Source organism: Ixodes scapularis, unplaced genomic scaffold (genome assembly GCF_016920785.2).
Source record: "Ixodes scapularis isolate PalLabHiFi unplaced genomic scaffold, ASM1692078v2 PGA_scaffold6__148_contigs__length_123643588, whole genome shotgun sequence".
NCBI lineage: Eukaryota > Metazoa > Arthropoda > Arachnida > Ixodida > Ixodidae > Ixodes > Ixodes scapularis.
This window is the reverse complement of record NW_024609881.1, coordinates 115208618-115215577: the sequence shown is the minus strand read 5'-3', so window position 1 is coordinate 115215577 and position 6960 is coordinate 115208618. Positions and strand designations below refer to the sequence as shown.

At 43.6% G+C, this 6960-nt stretch overlaps 1 long non-coding RNA gene across 1 annotated transcript; it reads left to right on the top strand.

Moving 5' to 3' along the window:
- Positions 1-346: 346 nt before the first annotated feature.
- On the top strand, positions 347-6718 carry LOC121838415. Its single transcript, XR_006078493.1, has 4 exons — positions 347-376; positions 478-512; positions 1019-1111; positions 6567-6718. It is a non-coding gene; the product is annotated as an uncharacterized LOC121838415 (long non-coding RNA).
- Positions 6719-6960: the final 242 nt, after the last annotated feature.

The following is a 6960-nucleotide window of genomic DNA, read 5'->3' as shown; positions in this document are numbered from 1 at the left end:
AAAAAAAAAATATATTATTACATTTAATATCTAGCTTTTTTTACTCCAAATCTCGCCGTTTTTTGGGCATGTGTCTAGCGGGAATTCATCAGAAAAACCAAGAAGAAAATAACCTCCTTGCCCGTTACAAAGGGGTTAGCCGTATATCCAAATCCAAAATCCTTGATCTATCCAGCCAAAGTCAAGCCACTGGCTAAGCCCGGATAATTCTTCTCCCGCGTAAAGAAGTTCGTGTTCGCGATGTTCGCATCGTTTCTTCGTTTTTTTCGCCAGTTTCTTTTGCAGCTTTGTTTCCATTCAAGTCCGCCGCACAATAAGTGTTGTTTTTTTCAATCGGGGGGGATGGCGTCGGAAGCGGCAGATGACTCGGAACGTGGTAAGTGTTCTCTTTCTCGCACTGTAACATTCACATGGCCATTGTAGCTCAATGATAATAATAATAATAATAACAACAATAATTTTATTTGCACTTCCAAGGGCGCAGGTGGTGGTGTGCGGGGCTGAACAGATAGGTGAGAACACTTACGCGGAGCGCCTGTCAGCCCAATGATGTCGGCAAGTGCAGAGCGCCGGTTTCAGCGCAAGATAATCCGGCGCGTAAATGAGTGTATCGAGCTAAGTTTACCCAAAGATCAAATTTGTTCCACTGCTGTTTAAGATCAACGCCCGTCTCTAGATGCAACGGTGTCTTCTGCATGCGATAGCACTCGACAGGACCATTTGACCGCAAGCGCAAGTTCGCTGCAAGGCACCACCTTTGGCTGCCGATCATGGTCTGTAGCTTGTGATGATCAGCCTACAGGGAACGGCACTAATTCCTATGACCGCCTCGAAAGTACGCCTGTGCATAACGATATCGCACTGAGCGAAGAACTCTCCGACATACAAGACCACGTGTTGCCTTCCCGCAGGCAACTGCAAAGGTGGGCGGTCGAATCGGGCAGCTCTCGCAATGCAGTGTACAAGCTTTTAATCCTGTTGCGCACTCATTCGTGCTTTTCTTCTCTTCCTTGATCAGCGAGAACGTTGCTCGAGACGCCTAGAAAGGCCTTGGGAACTCCAGCAAAACGGACGCCACCAAACGGGAACCAGCCGGAACCAGCCGGAACAGGTCGCTTTGCGCCCCTCCGCGCATCTCTGGTGGCTTTCGCGGACACGTGTTGTCGGCGCGGTGGCGCACAACGTAATTTGACGAAGATGCCAAAATTTCTGAAGTTTGCTTAGCGTTCATTAGCAGGGTGAAGCCTCAGTAGATTGTTTCCTTGCATCACGTGTTTGAAAGCCCGTTTACTCCACAACACACGGTGGCGTGCTTTCGATTTCTTGGACGGGGAGGAATCACGGGAAAGGTTTTGATTTCCCGACTACTTGGTAACTGATAAGTGGCTTCTTTATAAAGATGTAGAAGAGTGGACTGAGGACGACAGACGAGGTGTTTCACTGTAGAGAACACCAATGTTACAGTCAAGTGAGGTTCGATAGCTGCTTTTCTTGAGTGTGATTGTGTTCGATTAGCTTCAAGATCGAGCCACTCACGCCGGTCGGTGTGTTGGCCATTTATCTTGGCTGCTTTTCGCCAAAAAAAGCCTCTGGATCACACCGAAGGAGTTGGGCTGGTTTCACAATTACTTGATTCGGGAAATCCTGCTCTCTGCGTACAATTAATGAGGGAAATTGTCTACTTTAAAAAGGTGGGGGACGCGTCTCGCGAAGTTAGAAGCTGTCGCGGCATTATGATCTATCGCGCCTCCCATATTTATATTATACCCCTGTCAAAGCCAGCAGCAATATGCGTCTACATTGCTGAGGTTGACCGGCCACAAAAATACTCATTTTCTCCGTTCAGGATTCAAAGTAAAGTTTAATGCAGAGAGTTTCTGCAGGAATTTCCGATGAAGTCTCTTTTCCGTTTGTCCGCCTTCGTCTCCGTGCTGCCGGCTAGAACCATTTGGCTGAGTTTAAGTAGTACCTCTCTGTCTGTCAAGTATACTTTTATTCAGCAGTTCACTTAATAGCTAGTCAACTAAGCTCATATTTCAACCTGAAGAATATACTAATATCGCTTTAGTGGGGCATAGTACGTAATATAACATAACCCGCTCGTCAAAATGGCTTCTCGATTGCTACTAAAACCTGAATTGAAATACGAGTATTAGCTGCTTAGTGGGACACCAGTGGGTTAACATGCTTCTTGGCTCAAGAAGCGCTTGCTTAATTTTCATAATTTTCCTGCAGCCTGTGTTGCTGACCAAGCAGACGACTGGAGCTGTTTCTTAAACGGGGATACGCACAAAAGCTTGATTTCGTGGACAGATAAAGTCGCATGGTCGAGGCATGCAAGTTAGCTGAAAATTTCTCTCAATGGAACAATTCTGTAGTCATTGCCGCTTTCCTTAGCTGATCAAAACCGTTTCTCCGGAGCATGTGCACTGGTTACTTTTAACCGTCGCAGTTCAAATACCTATAAAATTTGGCATTAAACAAAAGAAATACTGTTCAATTGAATGCGCCACCCGTTCGGCGGCCCGGCCGAGCCAACGCGACCTGGACCCAGCCGCCATGTTTGTTTGGTGGTGGCACCCTCTATAGGTCGCTGGAGTCGCGAATACTGCCACACTTCGGTGTCGTAGAAGGTGTTCTGGATGCTGTAAGAGAGTCAAAGCATCTGTCCCGGGAGCTTGCTCTCGATTTTTATATCGACAACCTTCAAATTGCAGAAAGCACTAGAACCCGATTTTGGACAATCCTAGGAAAAGTGAAAAACCTGAAGAATTACGCTCCTTTCGTTGTCGGTGTCTTTTGTGGTGACAGAAAGCCTGATAATGGTAGTGAGTTCCTTCGTCGTTTTGTGGATAAACTGAGAAGTTGTTACCTCGGGCATCAGTTTTGATGCAGAAAGCATCCCCGTGAGGCTGAATGCACTTATTGGCGACGCACCAGCAAAGGCATTCATCCTCAACACCAGGAGCCACACTGGGTACTGTAGTTGTACTAAATGCACCGTGAAGGTGCATTTAGTACAACATTTATCACAACTTGTATCTTCATATGAAAATCATTACATCAATATGGTTCTGCATTTTGGTTTAAACAGATAAGGGAGGCACTCACTTGATCGAATGACGTTTTAGCGAACGCTTGCGTTTCACCGAATGACACTTTATCGAATAGTGGGATGCCGCAAAGCTTTTCAAACTTTTCGAACTTTCGAATTTCCTATGCTAAGGAATTCAATAATTTTTGAACTTATTTCTCAAGAGAATTTGAAAAGTTTCAAAAATTTCAAATACTGAAAAGTCAGAAAACTTTTAGGGTAAAAGTTCAACCTTCGTCGAACTTCGAAAGACTGGCGGACGGTTTCATTTGAATTCAAGTAGTGAGGTACATTCATAACTTTTTTTTCTCGAACTTTTACATGCGGTGCTGCGTTTCTTACGAAAGACAATGTCGTTTATTTCAATTTTCTGGCATGCTTAGTTTTAAAGAAATAAATTTCCGAAAAGTTTAGGAAGGACGACGGGTTTTTGACGATTATCGTTTGTGCCAGATTTGAAGCGCGCTGTAGCCACAGCTATTTATGGTAGAGATGTTAAACTTTTTAAGAATGATCTATGTATAGCCTAGGTAAGTGTTGTCTTAAGATGTGATTATTGTTATTCAAGGCGAGTTTCGAAGAAACATCCAAATATGTATCTACATGCAATTATGCCCTAAACTTGGTATTTATTTTCGTCTAAGTTGTTTGAGGTATCGCATTTAAATTAACACCAGAGACAGTACATATCATTGCCATCTGCAGAATACAAAATAATGTATGTATTGTTTTTTTCACATAAAGAAATAAATTAACTCATAGGAGAAGATTTCTAATAATGCTCAAGTTCAGCACGTCATTAAAAGAAAACATTTTTTTTTCGCTTCACGTTCCTGGGACGTGTTTCTTTTAGCCTGTACACATTTTGGTAGGAGAAACTTGTTTCGAAGTTCTGAACCTCTGAATATGCAAAAATACAACACTTCCGGCGAATTCTTGATAGTTAATTTTTTTTCTCCAGATTTTTCTCGTCGCATTTATTAATATGTTTTTTTTTTTTTTTTTTCTTTACTATTGGCACAATTATTTAGGTCGAAAAGACATAGCTTTGAACTTCCGAACCACTAAGCATGTGACGAGTAGTGCCCTTTGACAACGAGTTTCTAACAATGACCATCTACGCGATCTTTTGTGCTGTGAAGAGCGTTAGTAGCTATACATATGCATAAGTAATTTCGGATTAAAATAAGCTCGACCACGCCCTCTTTCCCCGTATTGTTTTCCTTACAGAAGGAGGGCTGAAGGCCCCCCCCCCCCCCCCCCCCCCCCCCCCGTTTTTCCTCTTCCGACGCCACTTGTATGGTCGAACGCTCCTCGACCTCTAGTTGTGTCGGCTTCTGTGCTTTTTGCGAGGCGATTCCTCCGTTCCAGAAAATAAACCTCCAGGACAATTACAAACTTAACTTACTATATGCCAGCGTCACTCGGGCGATGTTTAATCGGATTACTACCAGCGTGCATGGGGTGGGGAGGTAGTTTGCCAGGTCGCTTCAAGGTTTTTCTGAGCCTCAACCTCCTGCCCGCCCTTGGCCATTTCGAACTGGATGAGTATCGTAAAACAGTGTGTTCGTGTGATCACTACTGCGTGATGCAGGTTAAAGACCCCCCTCTCCCCCCGGGCTGGCGGTCACAATTACTTATCTATGGTCACACGTCACTCTGGACTGGCAAATATTGCAGCACATCCAGGACACTCGTCGTCTCATTTAATTGCCTGACCAACTTCGCAGAGTCTAGATATCACACCCTAACTTTTCTAAACTTGATTTCGTGAAAACCAGTGAGTCGTGAAAACATTATTTGAAATTGAAACTGTGGATGAACTTGAAATTCGGACTTTGAAAACTTGGACTTGAAAGGAATTCATGAAGAGAATCGAAACCTTCGAACTTTATGCAGAAAGAAATTGAAATTTTCGAATGGTTCAAACTTCATGTCTATAGAAATTCTAAGTTTTCGAATTTTATTTTTAAGGAGTTTCGGAATCTTCGAATTTTTTGAACTTCAGATCCCAAGAAACTTAAATTTTTCGAATATCTCGAATTTCAAGTTAGGAAAGTTCTAAATATTTGAATTTATCGAACCTCAAGTCACAAAGTATTTGAAATATTCGAACCCGAAATTTTAGAAACCGTGAAAGCTTCGAACTTTTTGGATTCGAAACTCCACTGTGATCGAAAGTTGCGAATTTTTCTAAATTGAACCTTAGTTCACTTCGTAAACATTGAAACCTTTCGAAATCGAACCTAGTGTGGTTCGCGACATCCCTAGCCGGGACAAACCCTTCCTTTAAATACGTCAAGTCTCCTTGAGCTTCGAGACACATAAACAAAAAAAGCCAGTCTTTGGCGGTAATTCTGCATTTACTGGGTCTCAGTTGCGACGTGTCTGTCCGCTCCCCGCGCCTCGTAGCGGAATTGTTGCAGTGGGGGGGCTCGTAAACATTTTAGGGGGTTTCGGGCCATCTAAACCACTCCCCACTTCCCCCCTCTGTTCCCCTTCCTGCCTACGCCACACGCTTCCCCCTCTGCAAATATCTGCTGACCTTCCAGCATCTTGATCCATTTTTGCGCAGGAATGTTTGTTACAAACAAACCTGCCACTAAAATTCGAAAGTTACGCTGCGTGTTCTTTGGGTTACCCGCGGTGCCTTTTCACGAGTGGTAATGCTCAATGACAATAACAGCGTGATGACCTTATAAAAGATTGAGGATAAGGTGGCATCTCCGTTAACAGACGCAAGTGTTGCCACCACTCTGTAAGGGCCACCCAGCAACATTCAGGGATTCTACCCTGGAGCCACTGCTGCCTCTTCAGCCTTGTCTTGTTGTTCAGGACTGGAGTTATCAACCGGCAGAAGTAGATACCTAAGGTTGTTCCTCAGCTAGAAAACACAACAACTTATTAATCTCATACGTGATGTGTCTCTTTAACAGTCGACCAAGGCAGTACAGAATGACAAAGGAAAGAAGATTGACACAGCAGACATTGAAATCTAAACAACTTCTAAGAAGAAAGAGCTGGGACGACTGACACCCAAAGATGCAAACACAGCTGTACTGCGTTCACCCTCATTGATCTGAGACCTGATGGGTCGCATCTTCATACACCTCAGCCCCAACCCAAGTTTTAATACTCATTGTGTTTTCGGAATACAGAGTGTTTAATTCACGAGAACAGAATTTCAATCACATCATAATATAGCAGGGGTTGAAGTGGACGATAAATCTGATGTACTGATTCGCTAGGTTGGCTCTGAATATTAACTGGTTGGAGTGATCAGTGCATACTCACCTCATTCAAATGTAAATCTTAATTGTACTCTTTCATTCCTCAATTGCGATGCCTGTTTTTTTTTTAAATTTCGCACCCAGTTTCAGTTTGCTGAATATACATAGTTAAAGGTACAAACGAGTGTTGTTGCTTTCCGTTCCTTCCTGTTTATTAACCGTCGCCTTTCTAAACCTTGCAGATCAAACTCTGCAGGAATTTGGACGCAGATGTGAACGACACTTCACAGCTTTGGAAAGGTGGCCTGTCACCAGCCAAGTCCCCCTTCGGTGGTGCAACGCCTTTGTGCTACATTTTGTCTTTACACGAATTCGACACAGTCAGATCAAATGAGACGGCTACAGTTGAGCCTGCTGCACGCGAACTTTCCATTGTCTGTCTTGCCTTACTTTGCCGACCAACCGCCCTCACCCCCCCCCCCCCCCCTTTTCAAAGCCTAGCGGAGGCTTTCAACAATTTATTTATTTTAACTGTTTAATCCCTCTAGGTATGCCTTAATGCAGACAAATAGTGTGTCTTACTTTTGGTTTATTATGTAGAATCTCTGAAGGTGGTGTCGTATTTCTAAAACGGTG